Here is a 21,161-nt window from a genome sequence, read left to right as displayed (position 1 = left end):
CCAAACTACTGACATGTTTCAGGTAAATCCTACTGAGTGAGGCCTATGAAAGATATGTTCCTGGAGAATCTGCATTCATATTTTGAAAGAACAATGTTGGGACTTCTTACAAAAATTAAGCAAAGCAAAATCAATAAAAATAAATGGAAGAGCGATGCATGATGTGAGCTTTATGTTAATGGTACTTGCATACCTGTGTTGTTAATAAGAGATGGTGCACCCTGGGTAGGGTATTTCTCATTTTGCCCACAACTTTTAAGAAGAAAAGAAGCTCTTTAAAAATTATGAATTGAGCTCTGGGAATTGGAGTTGAGGAAGTTTTTGCATGAATGAACTCTGGCTTGCAATGTGGGAAGCTGTTGTGTGGAACACTGTAGAGACTGAGAAACATTCTGGTATGGATGGGAATACACATGCATCTCCATCCATTTTTGTGCAAAAGCCTTTTTTCATAGGTATCAATCCATCTTGATTGGGGCATTTCCCTTATATATGCCATGGCTTTCTTGTCATTTTTAATCTATTATTTTTATGCACAACTCTTGAAATTGCTGGGTCCTCTGTATATAATTATAGACAGCATTATTTAAAGGTGGTGATGGTGGTGTAGAAACCGTCAGGTTAAAACTAGAATTAGGTATAAGCCAGCTCATACTAACTCAAGGACTAGAATGCAAGGAAACTGGAATCTAAGAAAATTATCTTAACAGAGGTGCCCATGATCCAACTGATATGCAATGTTACAAATATGCTTGCTTACAACTTTAGGCTGCCACACACTCATACTTGGAATAATTCATGAAGATTCTATACAGTGCTATGGTTTGGCTCCATTTCCTCAGCAGGAAGGCATGGAATGGAATTCAAGACAGAGAAAAAGTGGAGAGTGCCATAGCTCCACTTTGCATTGTGAAGGTCCCAGGTACAGTGCTCAGCATCCTACAGAGATATTTGTGTGGGAAAGACTGCTGCCTCAAGCTACCAAACTAGATGGATCAATGATCAGACTCAGCAGAAGAAAACTTGCTCATTTGCTAGGACTTCTGCCTTCTGACAGCTACCAAGGAAAGTATCTGCCTATCTGAATGTGACCACTGAATGTGATAACCGTTGCAGAGATGCAGATATTTACTGCTGCATTGCTAGAGTGCAGTCCAGCTCTTGTACATTCTGAAGAACTATCGGAGGTTGGCCTTACAGATGTGCAAGATGCCTTCAGTTTGAAATATTTCCAGCCCAAGTCTAGTTTAAAATCCCTGAACTATCCAGACAGCTTAATTCTGCTTAAACATAAATGAGAAAGGAGAGAGACCTTAAATATTCTTTCAGTGAGCAACTGAACAGAAGACCCAGAAACTGTACAAATCACCTGGATCTATTTTAATTGTGAAAACTACTTCTAAAATTGAAAGTTGACAGATGCTATCCTAATCTATGGTATAAGAGGTCCTCCTAGGAAATGACAGACTTGCGGCTGCTTGCTTACAACTACTCTCCAGCAGCAAACAGGTCTGAAAGGCACTCTGTGATTAATTTGCTGAGCTCTGTCCCCTTCTGTATTTTGTTGCATTTAGAAACTTCCCTTAAATGGTATAATGATCTAGATTATTTCTCTGGCTTCTTTTCCCCTCCATAAAATAAATCCTACTTTGTAATGTTATTTTCCCTATTAATTTGATTAACTTGTCTACTATTCTTCCTCTATATCTTTTAAGAAAACATAGGACGTGATGAACAGAGGGCATATCACACTCGTTTCGAATTTTGGCACTATCCACTCATCTAGACACTAAAGTCTGCAATAAAATACAACTGTCAGATGTCAAGAAAGAGCTGATGGAGAGAAAGTATGGTTGCAGAATTATAAAGGTAAATCAACAACGCATTTCTTGGTTATGTTTCAAATGTAATGATATCAGACGAGCAGTAACAATAACACATTTATTTATTTATTTATTTATTTATTTATTTATTTATTTATTTATTTATTTATTTATTTATTTATTTATTTATTTTATTTTATTTTATTTTATTTTATTTTATTTTATTTTATTTTATTTTATTTTATTTATACCCCACCTATCTGGTCAGTTAGCTGACTTTTATAAGTGAGTGGCATAGAGTCTAAAGAGAGTTGATGGAATAGAAGAGAACAACGCTTTATTGTCATTGCAACAAAATCACCAGAGTGCTATCCAGACAGTGCATCACTCATTCAGCTAAAACTCCATGTAAACTCCTTACAAAATTCCAACATAACATAACGGCAATGAAATACATTCACATGGAAAAAGCCATAGAAGAGACAGCTTCTGAGATTCCAGGGAAAGAAGCCCCTGTTCCCCTTAGTCCATGTGTTCATAACTTCATTTAAACCTAAATTATCCATGTATGTGCTTTTATCCAGTAGCAGTCTATAAAGGATAACTTCTAAATGGTAACACAAATTTGAAACAATGCTTGATCGTTTAATTCTAAGACAGGAAGGCAGTGAAGCTCTTTGTGATATTATTGGATTCAGAAATCAGAGGCCCAGCAGGAAGAAAAGGGCTGCAGAGTTTTCAAAAAATAACAAGCCTTGAAGTGCTAAGGAATGAGTATTTTTTTATCAACAATTTCATACAACTACAGACCTCATGGGCTGCTCTAATAATAAGAGGTCTAACAGGATAAAGTAGGAGGGATCAAAGACAAACAACAAGACTGATATTTTGAATTCTTTTTTTCCCAAAGTGTCTTAAAAAATAAACATTTAATGAAGCAATGATACAGGTTTAGCTGAAATGAGTAAAATTTATGGGCACATTCCAGCCAAAGTTGAGCAGTTTAAGTTTCTTTATTTCATTTGGAGAATTAAGTATATGGCCATAACTCTCTTGTCAACATTAATGAGACAAGAAATGCTTTTTTATCCTATACATATTTGTTTAGTGGGGCTTGCTTCCAAGCAAATGTATATAAAAACTGTAGTCTTAAAAGCAATCAACTTTGGTTGTTATTTCTGTGAATATTCTCAGTTATCTAGGTGAGGTTATCTGGATGTGGAGTCATGGCAACTGGATTTCTTTCTTATTAGGCTGAAATGTTTCACTACTCATCCAAGTAGCTTCTTCAGCCTGAGGAGAGTTGGTAGGAGATCCTTGATATATCCTATTCATTGGTTTCAATACCCCCTGGTCTGAATAGGCTCCTTAGAAGGACAAAGGACTAGAGGTGAGTGAAAATCCCACTTCTGCAGTCCTTCTCCACCCATTGTCATGGGTCTTTAAGGATCATTAACAGTGGTGTTTCTGGTATGTGTGGTCCTAATCTTCCTTAGGATAGATGAAAGGGCAGCATGATAAATATTAGACAGATTGTATCTAAGGTCTCCACTCCTGTAGAGTGAGAGATTCTCTATATGCACATGCATGGCCTCCCTGACCCCTCTCTCAAACCACCTATCTTCTAGGTCCAAAATGAGTACATCTTGGTCATCAAATGAGTGTCCTTTGTCCTTCAAATGAACACTGCTGATTGTAGTCCTGCACCGTTGCCCCTCCCATGCTGGGCCATTCTCCTGTTTAGTGGCTGTTTAGGTTCTCCAATGTAGAGCTCCCAGCACTCCCCTTTGCATTGGACCACATATACAGTACTATATTGCTCCTGTTGTGTTTTGGTGTCTGATCTTTTGTGTGGACGAGTCTCTGCCTTAATGTGTTTGTGGGTTTGAGGTGCATGGGTATGTCGTGTTTACCAAAAATCCTTTTGAGCTTTTGAGACACACCTGCCATGACCAGGTTCTTCTGTCGTCTCTGGGTCTCGTACTGTTCCATTGTCCTCCTCCTCCTCCTCCTCCTCCTCCTCCTCCTTCTTCTTCTGATTGAGAGTGAGAGTCTCTGTTGATCTGGACTATACATTCTATCTGAAATAACATTATCATGGCATTTTTTTCATGCAATAAGTGAAATGTGTAGTTTCACTCCTTACTGTGTCATGTAGACAATTGTGACTGGTTACAAGCTATACTAGAGTATAATCTACCCATCTGGAAATTGAAGTTTTAATCTTACAACTATCTCATAAGGTCCTTGATGACAAAATATAAAAGGAGGAGAAAGAAGTAGGAAGGCAATGGTCTCTGAGGAAGGAAGGAAACTTTTAATGCACAAGAAAGAAAGGATTTCTTTTGAGAGCACAGAGTTCTTGAACAGCCAATTGCACATAGTTGCAATGTTAATTGTGCAGATGCCAGGCTGAAACTGCTCAAGAGTTCCCCTCAGGAATGCTAGAATCAGAAGGGATCACCGGAGTCTAAGCTTCTGTAGATACAGGAAATCTGCTACTAGGTCATATCATCCAGCTTTTATTTTAGAACTTCTACAGAACCTAGTCAAAATATACTGTAATGAGCTCAGTTTTTCAAAAGCTGCACAAGCCTGTTTTCTTCCTTTTTTTCCTAATGCACAAGTATGTAATTCCTCAGAATTTTGTTTCCTTTAAGCCTAATCATTTGATTGATGTGTTAATTCCACAAATGATGCAGGTTTGCCCCTGACTTTACATCTCAAGACAGGAATCTACAGCCAGTGTGCGTGTGTGTGTGTGTCTGTGTAGCAGCTGGGCCCCTGTGATATCATCAGGCAGATGCCTAGTGATGCCACAAAGGTGGTATAGATATGATGAAACTGTTTTGGGGCAAGTTGACTGTGAAAACAGGCCCTAGTGTAAATGGGCCCAGAATCCAGGTAAAACCTGGCTAACCAGATAATACGGCAATCTGAAGTGAGAGAGAACATACACTGATTTGGCAAGTGGCCAAATGTACCCAGCACCTGTAGCAGTTGCTGCCATTCCTAGTAGAGTTTGCTGCTTGCATGGCCTTAGCTAGAATACCTATGACAGGTGAGGATTCTTTCAAGCCCTGCACTGGTGCTGAAGCTTGCAAAAGGTCTGTTCCCAGCCCATGGAGAGTTTCCAGGCCCTTTACTGCTCCCGCCAGGGCTTAGGCAACAGGCTCATAACTCATGATATTGATGCTTCATTCCCTACTTAGCATGCAATTATCTAAATCATGCAATGTGCCCAAGAACATGTTCCTACTGGCTATCTCCCCTGTACCTCACACCCCCCTCACCTCTGAATTTTTGGTACTCAGCACATACAAATATCTTCATGCTGAGCCAGCTAGCCCTGGTGCCAGTGGGTAATAAATGGAGATGAATGACTAGGTTTTACAGCTACTCTCACACACACTTCTCCAGTACTGCTTGCCCTGGAGATCTGGAGATATATAAGGATTCCCAGAGATATCAGCCCGTGTCTTGAGACAACCTGTTAACGGGGAGCTCTGCCTTTCCCACTAACTGTCCTTTCAAGAAGCAGGTCCAGCTGACAATCCAGACATTCCTGAAAGCTCCCTGGTCATCCGAAGCAGGTGCAATGTAGAGGAGGGGCAGGAAAGCCCTGTTTCTTTTGTGTGGATCCACTCACCTCTCCCTTCCTGTTAGTCTTGTTCTCATTCTACATAGAGTCCTCCTGGCCATGGATGTAAGTAGCAGTTTGAATTGGTAGTCATTTACTGCCTATACTTGACCAAGACCTGGTTCTTATACTTTGAGCTGAGCACATTTCCAGTATACAGCTAAGAGTCTGTCATATACCTTGTCTATAGGTGGAGAAACCTTCACATTTGTAAAAGAAGGTCCCAGATATGACATTGCCTTTGCCTTGGGCTGAGATATTTAAGGGCTCTTACCCACATTATACAGTAGCAAACAGGATTGCCATTTTCTCTAATGGCTATGCTCTTCGGTCCTTCTAAAGGCAGTCTGACTTGCAGAAATGTAATTCATGGAGCTTTTGCTCACTTGGAGATAAGATGATGAGAGGGGAAGTGTCTCACTGTCACTTTATAGTTTCCTATTCCTTTTCAAAAGCAAAGGTAATAAGACAACACAAAAGTGTCTGGTAATAATAAAGTGCAACTTATTATATACAAACTGTGTAATAATATTTTGGACTTTTAGCTATGACTGAGTGTACTAATAATAAGACCATAGCATGATTTTAAACTAGAATAAACTGTTTTCTTTAGCTGCATACCTGAGTAATATGTGAAGAAGTACGTTCTCACTTTAAATGTTCTACCACATACTGTTTTGAAGAATGAGAAGGGGATGTTTTAAATAAATTAGTTCCAATTAGGCTACAGTCTAGAAGAGGGGGAAAGAAAATCTTCTCAGGAAAGTCTTGTTTCAAGGCAAGGATCCCTTACTTTTCAACACAATAAGATAAACTGTTTCAGCCATTCACAATTCACCATGAAAAATATCTCACATAGGCTGTCCAGCCATAGTTTGTGCAAGTTTTATTACTGTCAGCATGGACAAACCAAAGCTAATACCAATTGTAATAAAAGGGCATGGATGAGGGCATTTTGACATTTGGGATTTATTTGAAAAATTAATACCACCACACTGACATCATTCTACAAAATGGTGTTGAACTAAATTTTCTAGGCACATCTTGTCTGTTTCTACTGCTAAATATATGACACAGGAGTTATTTTCACTCGATAAATTACTGCTCAGATTCTTGTAGGAGTGAAGTCACTGAGTTGACATCACTGAAAGACTAATTATCTAAAGCAATATATAATTTTGCATCCAAAGTATATAGCCAAAGAAATGCAGTCAAAACTTCAGCCTAGGTTCACATCATCATTCTTATTATTAACATGGCTACATTCTCTATCAATTCTTCTTTCTTTACTAATTCTTTATCTGCAGTAAGATTTCATACTGGCATGGGCTGTCAAATATATTGGTAGTGGTGGTTTAAGTTTCTCTAGCATTAAAACAACTAACCCATAAGCGATGCAAGGGATGCAGTTGTATGTGTATAGAGAAATATGTTAGCTCCCATATAGTTGTGGGGCTGCCTGGCATCAGATGCATGCCCTGGTTGTAAATGCAAGAAGGTGCCAAGGGTATAAGTCAGTTGTATGATCAAGTTGCTTTTACACAGGTAGAAGGGTTGATGTCTGCCATTGTTTGTGTAACTGCAGAAGCTCAAGCATGTATTGTCATCATCTTGACCACTGCACCGGAATCTGTTGTACTCAGCTTTAGATCCAACTATATGACACAGATAGTACTTTGTTAGAAGCTGAAATTCTAAAGACCTCTGACTGAACTGGCATGAGTTGTCTCACCTCTGCATCTTGCTAATTAGCTTGTTTTGCATTGTGGTTGGTCACCAGATGGTAAACATAGGATTCCTTTTTAAGCCTAATTCAGATGCAAAGCTTGGTGGTGTTGCTATCATCTGCTACGGATGTGGCATCTGTATTGTGTGAGTTGACACTCAGTCACCTCAGTTAATACAACTTGAATTTTCATACACTTTTGGCCAAGATACCAAGTTTGACAACAGTTGCACACAGCCCTATGAACAATCCTGTAGGGTTCAGTGATAGTGTAGCTCACTAGTTGGCAGATGCTACTTAGATCATAGCAACAGTCAATTTATTCACATACTGCACATTCCACTGCACATTTTGTTCAGACTAGTATCCTACTCATGCCATCTTATGTACTTCAGTCCCTCAGCTCCATGCACAGAAAGCTGATCTATTTCAGAACACAATTCAAAGTTCTGGGGTGTTTTTATTGGTTGGTTGGTTGGTTGGTTGGTTGGTTGGTTGTATTTATATCTCACCCATTTAGTCAATTGACCATTCTGGGCAGTCAATATTAAAGAAAATTAACAATAACAAAACTAACATAAAGTATGTGTACATACAGAGTACAAATTAATGTGTTAACATTCCCCACCTGTGCCACCTTCACCCTCGGGACTAGGTTTTGTTCTGGTTTTAATGTATAAAGTCCTAAATGTGTTGCATCCAAGCTATCTCAAAAATCATGTCTCCCTCTATTAGCCTGTCCAAGTGAAGATTTTCAGGAGAAGCCTTTCTCTTGGTCCCACCACCCTCCCAGGTCTGCTTGGTAGGGACATAGGAGAGGGCCTTCTTTGTTGCGGCTCCCAGACTCTGGCACTCCCTCCCACAGGCTGGCCCCATCTTTGCTGTCCTTCCACAAGCAGGCAAAGACCTTTCTCTTCAATCAGGCTTTCCCTTAGTGGCTAACTATCTAGGAGAAAATAAATAAGATGGTTTTTATTTTGTGGCTTCTAAACTTATTTTTAGTAATGCTTTTACCTAATATTTTAATATTATGTTATTACTTTTTCTGTATATTTGATTAATTGAGTGTTTTTAGCCTTTAATATTGTGTTTTTAATTATGTAAGCCACCTTCAGTCCTTGTTTGAGGAGGATGATGGGGTAAAAATATTTTAAAGAAATAAAATAAATAAACCTACACAATAAATGAAGAGATCCATTACAATGCAATGTCCTAACTTAGGAGAAAATGCATCTTGTTTATTAAAGCTTTTCAGTGTTAAGTGGTAATTCAGGAGGACCTTTTGTCTATGCATTTTTTGTCTGTATATTGGCTATATTTTAAAAAGGAAATATTTGCTATAAGGCCAATTAGAATATTGGAAACAAGTGAATGTTTAACTGAAAATTTGACTAAGAAGATGAGTCCAGAAATCCAAGGCTGCCAAAAATTGAAAAGTCATGGTTAGGACAACTGGCATTCCAGCACATACACTTCCACCTAGCATTCCTTTAGTACTACATACAGCCAATTTTGTGCCCTTTAACAGGCAACATGGAAAAGTAAATAGAATGTCTTGGAAAAATATAAGCTATTTCTGTCTTCTTTGATAAGCCCATAATTAATTTACTTGGTCATTAGATATTTTCTGCAGCCAGCTGCAGTACGTTGCCAGAATTCATTTATCATGGTGTCCAACCATACACATGGCATGCTGAATTATCGCATAGGAGAAACTATAGGCTAATTTCCAAGAAACTTATTTCTGCTGTCGTGAAAACTTTTCTGTGATCCTGAGGAACATCTCAGGTGATCCACATAGAGTTCAGTCAATCTTTGAGGCAAGTTAAAATTTTGGAACAAAACAATGAGGAGACCAGTAGTGTCCTATTTCTATTTTTAAACAACTTTTCCTGGATTCAGGGACTGGAAAGTTTTAAGCTAGAGCTCCCAGTATTCCTGTTTGTAGATTCTGAGAGTTGTAGTCCAAAAGAGCAAAACTTCCAAAGTTGGGATAAGCTGGCTGAAATCCTGGTGTGCAGTTATGCAAATGGCATAACTTTTAGATGAACATTGCTGTTAAAAAATCTCCTTAAACATTAAATGTTGTATACTGTGTGTGAATAAGTGTGCAGAGATTGTTCAACAAAAATTAAGTTTTAAACCTGAAATATTATTATTGAATGTAATGCCAGAAATTATTGATAGAGATAATATTGATAAGAATATAATATATAGTCTATTGTATATGTTCACAGCAGCTAGGTTATTCTGAGCCCAAAAATGGAAGAATGTAGAGACACCAACGTTGGATGAGTTATTAAAGAAGCAATTGGATATTGCAGAACTAGATATGTTTTCAGAGGCACTATGGGTTCAGTCAAGAGACTTTGTAAAGCAAAGCTGGAAGTTGATATATAATTGGGCCCAGAAAAAGACAGGAACTTATGGAGGGAAATCAGTTTATAGCGAAGCAGTGCGCCCTGGAGTCCTTTGAAGATACTCCAATGACCAGACAACGGTGAAATCTCTGATCCATAGGGAAAGGATAGATGTTTAGTTTGTAATGTTTTTTGTTAATTATTTGTTAGAGTCTTCATGTTTTTAGTTTGTATTAAATATATATATATATATATATTTTAAAAAGTACAGATTTTGTGTATCTGCACAACAGGATTTCAACCAATGTATTTCTATGTAGCTTCTGTCCATTGGAAGGCTGCCATAGTAGGACTAATGCCAGCATAAAGTCATCCTTACCCTATCTTCAACATCTGCAGAAACAATGGCACAACAGTACTTTTGGAGACATAGAGGCAGACAGACACGCACACACACACCCCTACTGGAAAGACTGACTCCTTTCTTTGGTTCTTTCCCAGGACATCATTTATTCATCTCCTCTTTGTCTCTGCTACCACACCCTTTCTCTAAGGAGGTTAAGGCATCACACCACTCACATGAAGTAGGTTAGGTAGAGAAAAGGAGAGCATTGCCCAAATTTACTCAATAAGCATCATGCTTGACTGGGGAATTTTAACCTGGCCATCTCCTCTCCTAACTGCTTTGCACAATGGACTCTCTAACTGCTAGATTTACCACAGCAGCATATCTGGTATCTTGAAAGGCACAGAACACCAGGAGGACAAATGTGGCAACCTCATTAATTATTGTTTCATCCTTCCGGTATATTGCATCATCAAAGTATACACATACGTACTGTAAATGTCAAGCAGAAAGAGTTATTACATGTGTGTTCATGCAATGTCATGTCTTTGATTGGTGCATAAGCTGTTTCTCTGAAAAGAGATAGGTCTCTTGGCAGAAATTTTGGCATAATGATATCACAGGTATTTGAGGAGAGTGAATTAATAGACCTCAGTTAAAAAGCAGCTTCGGAGGATCATCATAGGCATTTTTGTGCCTCTGTCCACAATGAGAAAGCCTCGTTGGATAGGACACTCCTCAGGATAGGACACTGACCTAACACCACACATGTCTTTCATGTACAACCAGGCTTTCCCAAGAATGTTTATGAGTAGCTATTCTTGCTTGTTTGCCATTTGCTGGGGACCTACTGACTTGAATTCCTTCAAGGCAGACACGTTCTTTGAATTACTCTATTTCTCTTCCCAAGTTTGCCCTTCCAAAACATACACTGATTTTACAAAATGACTGTCTTTGAAGAATCAAGCAAAATCAAACATTACAGTACTGTTCTCTTTGTTCACTAGTGGGATTATACATCTCAGGAGATCAAAGATCAAGAATATTAAGTAATGAATGATGTAAAAAAGAAAATGAAGTAACAAAATAAAAAGTTTAGCATAAATTTAAAAACCTTAGCAAAGAAAAATGTAAAGATGAATAGAATAGGAGTCCACATATTGTGATGAATTTATTATACACTACTTTTGTTTTCTCAGAAAACAGTTTAGATGCAGTGAGGTTTCTCATATAACCAATTGTTGATTAATTGATATGTTGCCTCATTAGCGTAATCATTGCTCTGGGTGGTTTACAGGTTAAAACTTAAAATCCCATAAGACTCCACATAACAGTAAGACAATTCACAAGTATAGGACTAAAATTTATCAAAAAGAGGAAAGAAAGAAGAAGGAAGGGGAAAAAATTAACATACCCAGGAGAATCAGTTATTGAAGGCAGATCTGAATAATTCTGTTTTCACCAATTTCCTAAACATAGAGAGGGAAGGAGCCTGGTGTGTTTCCGTTGGTATCTTATTCTAGATACCGAGGGCACCATCTAAAAGGACCAATTCCTTGTTATCACCGTTTTGGCCTTTCTTGGTATGGCTGCTTTTAGCAACATGGACTAAGAAGGACAGGTGAAACATAGCTCAGAAATCAGCTAACTTCCATCCAAAATAATCATTTTAAATCCAACAATTTATATTTATTCCATGAAGTTGAAATGCCAAGTCTGCAATTTTTATTCCATTTATATTAAATGTAAGTTACATATAAACTATGGTAATATTTAGCCTTCACATTATTCATCTTATGTTTGCTGATGGTTATATGTGACTTGCACATAATAATTGTCTAAAGTGTCACAATTAAAATCAACAAAAAGAATGAAAATGCAAAATTTGTCATCTACTATATATAACTTACATTTAAAATTTGGTTTGTTCATAGATTCACGAAGACCCTTACTCGGAATAATTCATTTCCAGATAATTTCCAGCAGAGATTTAACAGATAGGTGAATTTTTCAAAGGTTGACAGAAGTAGTTAGCTCCTGCCATCGATTACCTTGCTGGTAAATGCATATCATGAAAGGAAGCAGAAACACATACACCTGCATTAATGATGAAATAAAGGGTATTGACTTGATATAATGCAGAAAATTCTCACTAAATAAAGATGCAGTGACCATTTTTATACTGTTATGGTCAGTGAAAGAGATTGCAGAGGGATTCTTTGTTCTTTTTTAATTTTTACAAAATATGACTCATGCAAAAATCATAGTCAAGAATAGTTCAAAAGACAAAGTTCTTTTTCACTTATTAAAACATTCAGGGGAGATAAGTGATAAGAAACCACTTGATTTGGTGTATAAACAAGTCAAAATTAAGTACTTTTAATCCATAGTTTTTTCCAAGTTGTAATCAATATACTCAGGGACTTTTCAATTTGCAGATTTGAACCAATGATGGGTATGAACTGGGAAAACAATTTATGTATGGTCTTTACTCCTCTTTGTTTTGAACAAAAGGATACAATGATGCAGCAAGGAAGGTCTGGAGGCATATAAAACATATTTTGCATATAGGACACAGGCAGCCAAAGTGGAAGATCTAACACTCTGTCTACTGTATTGCTGGCTATATTCCCAATTCAGTGAAACTTGTTTAGGCATTAGAACATTATCTAGCTTCATTCCTTGACCACATGGCAAAACCAAAGGTAGAAAACAAACTGCACATCTTTCTACAATGTTTGAATCAATTTGTGGTGCAAAAGGCTGCCCTCTTTGCTGTAAAAACAGCTACTCTCAGGAAAAAAGAAAAAGAAAAATAGTCTGTTTCCGTTAACCACACAATAGTTTTGATCCCTGTTGAAGTTCCATTGGAATTATAGAAGTTTGTTATAGTGTAATTCATAGACTAACTAAAATGTATACACAGGTTCAATATTTCATAATTTTAATGCTTTGTTTTAAATAATAGTGTCAGGTTTTAAGAACTGGCTATTTATTGATGTTATCAATGTGTGTTTATTGCATTCGTATTTAAAATGATCTTAAAAGTTATTTAATAAAGTAGCTGTCTTGTTTTTAGTCTATCTGTCATTTTGCAAAGTATTTTGGGTATCATTTGTTTTACAAAATACCTGCTCTCGTTGGAGATAGGAAATGCCCCAGATGACTTTTAATATAGCTCTACATAGCTGCTTGCACTTTTGGAGTCTCGTTGGTGTGTGGTTATGGGAACTGCTCTGATGAGTGCCTGCATTTCAGAATTTACAGCCACATTGCTGGTCTGATGTACACTATGACTGGAAAATACCAAAACACAGATAGCTACACATGTACACAGTAATTTGCATCCAGGTATTTTCGAGTAAAGAGGGTCTACATACCTGGGAAGTTAGATGGCTCCAGCAGGATTATGAGAAAGTGCAGAGGAATCCCAACTTGGTGCAATGTGCCCTTCCCCCTTTGGATTTTTGAAAATACATATGAATCCCCTCCTGTTGGTTACAATGGGAGGGAAACTATGTCTGCCATGTCTAGGGCTTGCATAAATTTCCTACAATTCTGGTGGCCTGTTAGTGAAATGAGAAAGCTGTGGATCCCATGGACTGGAATCTTCTCAAAAATTACCCACAATTCCCCAGATCCAAGCCTCCCGATCTTTCTTTCTTTCTTTCTTTCTTTCTTTCTTTCTTTCTTTCTTTCTTTCTTTCTTTCTTTCTTTCTTTCTTTCTTTCTTTCTTTCTTTCTAAACTGCCCCATTAGCGTAATATACTATTCTGGCTGGTTTAAAACAATGAATAAAACATATATTAATAGGCTACAAATAAACAATAAGAAATGAAAAAATGAATACGAAAATGATAGTTTTCATTCCACAAGGCTGAACGTCTGTCCATCAAAGAGGCAAGAGCCATAGAATTTCCTGCTGTAGCTGAGAAAGTTCTGCAAGATGAGATCTTGTCCTTCCCCTTATTTACCCTGGGGGGGGGGGTCAGAATATCCTACAGCCACTGGGTTGCCATCTCAGTGCATATCACTGTAGCTTTCAGGACGGACACAAGAGGAAGAATTAATTGCTAGAGAGTGGAAACACAGACTGAGATGCTCCAGGGTGGAGAAAGCAGAAAGTGACTCCGCATACTAGCAGAGAGGGAGTATACAGGATGGACACAGTGTCAAGGAGGCATTATAGGCTCTAATTAAAAGAAAGGAGTTCATTTTAACTCCTAACTGATTGGCACTGAACACTTCCCAGTGGCAAATGCCACCTACAACAGGAAGTAGGGGATTTGTCCCTTTGCTATGCTAGCTCCTATTTGCATTTCTTGTTCTAAAAGTTCGTGCTCTAAGTACTGTATATTAGATGTACAGAGGTGTCTTAATGTTGCTGCATCTGGTGTGTTGGAAAGAAATGGAGAGTGGTCCACACATGTCATTAGGAGGCCATTTTCCTCCATTACCTCCATTATCCTTCACTAATACCTGTGTCATGAATAAGGATTGTACAACAGCATCTACAGCCACAGAGCTCTTTGAAGAAGCACTGTTAATAATGCCCTGAAGTAGCACTTGTGTTATTGGCACAGTGGCAGTAGGTGTGACACGACACTGAGAGAACAAGGGAAATAAGCCATCTCAGGGCTGAGGAACCAGTGGTACTCCAGATTTTGAGGAACTGCTGTTCCCATCATTCCTCGACTCTATCTAGAAAACCCTGAAAAGGATTGCCAGAAGTCAAAACTGATTTGGCAGCACACAATTAGTATTATTTAATCTAGATGTTATCCTAAAGTAAAGCAACTTTAAAATCTAATGAATGACTGATTGAATAACTGTCACAAGTCATAAAATATCGATTCCAAGTACAATCTTAACTCTGCTTGAGACAGCTCGATTGCAAGGATGTTCACAGAGTTCAATGGGATTTAGTCTCAGGCAAATCTGTATACAATTGTAACCTTGGAATGCTGTCCCCCCAGTTGTTTACCACATCATCATAATAGAGACATTAGCCATACACAGGATATTGAACAAGCTGGCCATTGCTGTTGTAACATCTGTTTACCGATTGCAGGCATTTGAAATGGGAATGACATGGCAGTGGAAAATGTTCAGCCTGTCACAGAAATGCTCTGGCCTGCTTTGACCTGCAAATCCTTCCCCAGAGTGAATCACTTAGCTTTTTCTTACAGAATTCCGGGAAGAGTCAATGGCATCTGACATCAATTTCCTCACATTTGTAATCAATAACTAGGAAGAAACATGGAGGCGCAGGATGCAAATAGTTGGTCATTTACATTATCTCACGATTAGTGAAACAAAAGCATTAAACAAGTTCAAGCAATGTGAAGGTATATGTGTGTGGACAGGGGGACTATTTGGCAATTCATTTTGTTATAGCTAGTTCATAATTCTCAGCTGGAAAATAATGAATAAATTAATCTACTCTTGGCTGCTTTTATTCTACTTTACCATAATAACATCTGGTCTTCTGCTTCTTCTCATGGGCACAGATCCCCTTCTAGATCAGAAAATCTACCCATTTATCTGTTTGTTGAAAACATGCATATCTTAGTTAGTTAGGCATCCTTCAGTCTCGAAAGACTATGGTAACGTGCTCTCTATGGAGGACTTGGAACAGCATCTAGTGTGGCTGAGGAGGCCAATTTGAGAATGACAACCTCTTCCACACTGAAGACAAATCCAATCTGTCCCCTGTCCAGCTCCCTGGTTTTGCTGCTTTTGTGACTTCCTCTTTGCCTCAGCCTGCTGGGCAAGGGTCTCTTCAAATTGAGAGAGGCCGTGATGCACCGCCTGCCTCCAGACTAAATGCTCAGATGTTTTCCCATCTGTTGAGGTCTATTCTTAAGGCCTTCAGATCTCGCTTGCAGATATCCTTGTATCGCAGCTGTGGTCTCTCTCTGGGGCAATTTCCCTTCACTAATTCTCCATACAGGAGATCCTTTGGAATCTGACCATCAGCCATTCTCACGACGTGCCCAAGCCAACGTAGACGTCGCTGTTTCAGTAATGTGTTCATGCTGAAAATTCCAGCTCGTTCTAGGACTACTCTGTTTGGAACTTTGTCCTGCCAGGTGATACCAAAAATCCGTCGGAGGCAACGCATATGGAAGGTGTTCAGCTTCCTCTCCTACTGTGCACAAAGAGTCCAGGACTCACTGCAGTACAGGAGTGTGCTTAGGACACAGGCTCTATAGACCTGGATCTTCGTATGTGCCGTCAACTTCTTATTGAGTCATACTCTCTTTGTGAGTGTAGAGAACATGGTAGCTGCTTTGCCGATGCGTTTATCCAGCTTGACATCCAGAGAGAGGGTGTCAGAGATGGTTGAGCCAAGGTATACAAAGTCATGAACAACCTCCAATTCTTTTGTGGAGATGGTAATAGAAGGAGGTGAGTCCATGCCCTGGCCATGACTTGTGTTTTCTTCAAGCTGATTGTTAGTCCGAAGTCTTGGCAGGCCTTGCTGAAACGATTCATGAGTTGTTGGAGGTCTTCAGCAGAGTGGGCAACAATAGCTGCATCATCTGCGAAGAGGACGTCCTGCATGCATTTCAGTTGGACTTTGGTCTTCGCTCTCAATCTAGAGAGATTAAAGAGCTTTCCGTCTGATCTAGTCCGGAGATAGACACCCTCCGTTGCAGTTCCAAAGGCATGCTTCAGCATGACAGCAAAAAAGATCCCAAAAAGTGTTGGTGCGAGGACACAGCCCTGTTTCACTCCGCTTCGGATGTCAAAGGGATCTGATGTTGAGCCGTCAAAAACTACAGTGCCTTTCATTCCATCGTGGAAGGACCTGATGATGTTAAGGAGACGAGGTGGACATCCAATCTTGGGAAGTATTTTGAAAAGGCCATCCCTGCTAACCAGATCAAATGCTTTTGTAAGGTCTATGAAGGCCACTAAGAGTGGCTGTTTTTGTTCCCTGCATTTCTCCTGCAACTGTCAGAGGGAGAATACCATGTCAATGGTGGATCTATTAGCTCGAAATCCACACTGTGATTCTGGATAGACTGTCTGCAAGCACCTGGAGCCTCTTCAGCACAACACGGGCAAGCAGCTTCCCTACAACGCTAAGAAGAGAGATGCCATGGTAGTTATTGCAGTCACCCTGTCTCCTTTGTTCTTGTACAATGTGACGATGTTTGCATCCTTCATGTCCTGTGGTACTCCACTTTCCCTCCAGCAGAGACAAAAGACTTCATACAGTTTGGTGGTGATGATCTCCTTACAGCATTTCAGCACTTCAGCAGGGATGTTATCCTTTCCAGGTGCCTTGCCGGAGGCGAGGGAATCCAAGGCCACTTTTATTTCTGCTAAGGTTGGTTCGCTGTCCAGCTCTTCCAATACAGGCAGGCACTCAATGTTATTTAATGCTTCTTTGGTTACTACATTCTCTCTGGAATATAGCTCAGAGTAGTGCTGTACCCAGCGTTCCATCTGCTGTGCTCGGTCCTTGATGAGCACACCTGTAGCAGACTTCAAGGGAGCAGATTTCTTCTGTATTGGACCTAAGGCCTGCTTGATACCATCATACATTCCTTTGACGTTACCTGTGTCCGCTGCTATCTGTATCTGAGAGCAGAGCTGGAGCCACTAATCGTTGGAGCATCTCCTGGCAGCCTGTTGGACTTGGCTATGAGCAGCTCGAAGAACTTGCAAGTTGTACTCGCTAGGACAGGCTTTGTATGCTGCTAGAGCTCTTCTCTTATCCTCGATGGCTGGCATTAGCTCCTCTGAATGGGCTTCGAACCAGTCAGCCATCTTTTTGGTCTTCTTGCCAAAGGTGAACAAGGCAGTGTTATAGACAGCGTTCTTGAAGTGTTCCCATCGTTCAGGTGCATTTACATTAGCCGGACCTGGAAGGGCTGCCTCAAGTGCTTGGGCGAATTCCTTCACTTTTCTTTGATCACGAGTCTTGCTGATGTCAATACGTGGTCTTCCTTCCTTTTTCGTGTGATATACTCTCTTTGTTTGCAGTTTTACTCTACTACACACCAGGGAGTGATCAGTATCACAATCAGCACTCTGGTAACTGCGTGTGATCATGATACTAGGAAGGCTAGAATGTCTAGTGAGTATCAGATCAAGCTGATGCCAATGCTTGGATCTTGGATGTCTCCAGGAAACTCTGTGTTGCAGCTTCTGCCCTCAAGCTGGACACCTGGAATGTACGGACAATGACCCCTGGCTTCCCTGACTACGGCTTTCCTGACGACCTCCAAGAAATAGACGATGTGTGTAAGACAGCTGTCATTGACATGGAACTAAGTAGACTGCAGATGGACATTGTTGCCCTGCAAGAGGCAAGATTGCCTGACTCGGGATCTGTGAAAGAAAAAAACTTCTCATTTTTCTGGCAGGGAAAACCATCAAATGAGACCAGGGAATGTGGTGTTGGCTTTGCAGTCAGAAATGCTCTTCTGAGATGCATTCTTCCACCTAATGTGGGGAGTGAAAGAATCCTGTCTCTGCAGCTCCACTCATCAGCAGGACCAGTAACCCTCATTAGTGCATATGCACCAACACTGTCATCCACTCCAGTGAAAGACAAATTCTATGACGATCTGGCAGCTACTATCAAAAAAGTCCCTGAAAGAGAGGCACTGTTCATTCTTGGAGACTTTAAAGCTAGAGTTGTTGCTGATCATAATTCTTTGCCCACTTTGGCATTGGAAAGATGAATGAAAATGGCCAACGCTTGCTGGAGTTTTGCTGTTATTATGGTCTCTGTGTCAGCAACACATTCTTTAATACGATGCATATCTAGTCCTTCTGCTAAAGAGGCGCTCAGAGTAGCTTACAAAGTCTGGTAGCATAACCATCTCTATGTTCATATTAACATCCACAGGAACAGAAGAAGGAGTATGGCCCTGCCGCTCATTGAGAACCATTCCCCTCATGATAAAGCATGGATTATCGTAACTTTCAAACACACTTTGATCTGCCCATAGATTTATTCATGTCACTATACATAATACTTGAAAGCTTGTGGAGATTGCATGTGGGAATATGTATCCATTCAAAATGTACATGAATTCCAAAATGCAGACAGGCCGTTCTGGGAGTTGTAGTCCAACACATTAAAGGTTTTAATAAGTAACTTTTCTGAGCTCTGGCAAACACACAGGAACCTGCCTTAATAGTCAAGCACTGTCTTTTCTTATTCTACTTACCTTTCTAACCAGTTTACTAGAGAAACTGCAGACTGTTCCTTGTGCCTCTTGCAACCAAAACATGAGCTCTGACATGGAACCATGATTGGCAGGATTGTAGCCTAGAGTCAGAGGAAGCTTCCCTGCCTTTTTGGTGTCTCTGGGTTTCTGGGGGCCATTTTATCACCAAACAAATCAATGAATAAAAAAATCACTAAAACTTTGTTGATTCCTATCCATCAGGGGCATTGATTCATACAAATACAAATTGACGAATTAGTGATTTTTGAACTAATTTGGTGATTCGTTTTTAATCTGTGCCCATTTATGTTTTGGGGCCCATCGCCCCATTCCTAGCAGATGCCAGAATTCACCAACTCAGCATGAGTGGGTTTATATATGTGTTGCACACTTAATGTTTGCTTACAAGGTGATGCAGAAAATATGCAGTGTCTACCACACTCTCATTCAACACAGTATTTTGCTACTATTACATGGGGGGGGGTCATCCCTCATTTTATTACCTGGAGCCAACTTATGTGTCATCACAAGGGCTGCCCTCTAACTTCATGATTTGGCCCTCAGGTCTCAGAAAAATGTAAAGCTGCCAATTTGGCAATTCTGCCATGCTATCAATTCAGGAAGGAGCTGGGATCTGAATTTGTCTTTCCAAAGTGGATGCCTTACCAACAATACTATGAATTTTATAGTTATTTCAAATTAAAATATATCAAATTACCTAGGAGTTTGGCCATTCAGAAACTCTCAGATCACCCAGATGTAAATAATATATATTATACTATACAGTTAAATTGGAGAAGATTTTTGAATTTCATCAAGCTTGGTCTGTGGCTTACAGTTTCAGCTGGATTTAACTATTGATTAAGGAGGAGGAGAAAGAGAAGAAAGAGAAGGAGAAGGAGAAGGAGAAGGAGAAGGAGAAGAAGAAGAAGAAGAAGAAGAAGAAGAAGAAGAAGAAGAAGAAGAAGAAGAAGAAGAAGAAGAAGAAGAAGAAGAAGAAGAAGAAGAAGAAGAAGAAGAAGAAGAAGAAGAAGAAGAAGAAGAAGAAGAAGAAGAAGAAGAAGCATTGATCCATTCCTAGCCAAGGAGTGGCTCAAGAAAGAAAAACACAAACAACCTGTAGCATAACTGGAAACAGAGAAGAGAACACCAGATCCCTGGACCCATGTATAACTCAAAAGAATATCACGTCTCCTGCAGATGTTTTCATTGGTAAATAATGTAATGTAGGTGTCACTTCTCATGCCAGTGAAAATATTTTCAAGAACACTACAGAAAGACATTAGAAGAAATGAAAATAGTGATTTAAACTGCACACCCCAGTTCTGGGCCTTTTAAAGTAACTGATACAGTACAGTACAGTCTCACTTCAGAAAGAACACTGCATACATTACATAGCTATTCAAGTGTAGATCAAATTCTTCCCTTGTTCTGATGGACAATAAATTATAATTGCATCTTTCTGAGAACACAATGACATTAAACTCCCACTTAATAGTACAGGAGGGACACTTCCACACAAATTGTACATGGAATGATGACTGAGGGATATATCTTTCTTTCTGTATCTATCAACAACACATGCTGATGCCAGACTATGAAGGTGACTACGTTGGTAAAGAACTGGGGTTTGAATCAGGGTAAGTTTTAAAAGGTGATGACACAACACACAAGGGATCCCCCCCTCCCAGACCAGTGTTTTTCCTGTTCAGGAGCATATTATTTCAACTCCTTCACAAAGGGCCATTCATTTCATACTGGATGTTATATTTCTCTTTTAGGAATGTGTTTGCAGAATGTGCACTCCTCAACTGGGGGAAATTGCTCCCCATTTCTATGTCATCCTGCTGGTTCTCTGGATGTATGTGTTGGTCTCTCCTCCACCAGGGAGAGAGGAGTGATGGGTAGGAGGCTCTTTGTCTGCCAGCCGCTGCAAGTGAGGGACAAGTAGGCGAAGGAGAGACCAATACACGCCCACAGAGAACCAGCAGGCTTGGAAAGAAGGGAGTGCTCTCCCTAGCCTGCTGTCCATACTTTTTACATTTTTTTTCCTGTCATTGCAATGGGCAGGG

The sequence above is a fragment of the Pogona vitticeps genome, chromosome 1 (genome assembly GCF_051106095.1).
Source record: "Pogona vitticeps strain Pit_001003342236 chromosome 1, PviZW2.1, whole genome shotgun sequence".
Classification (NCBI taxonomy): domain Eukaryota; kingdom Metazoa; phylum Chordata; class Lepidosauria; order Squamata; family Agamidae; genus Pogona; species Pogona vitticeps.
The sequence above is the reverse complement of the archived record's forward strand: the minus strand, read 5'-3'. Positions refer to the sequence as shown.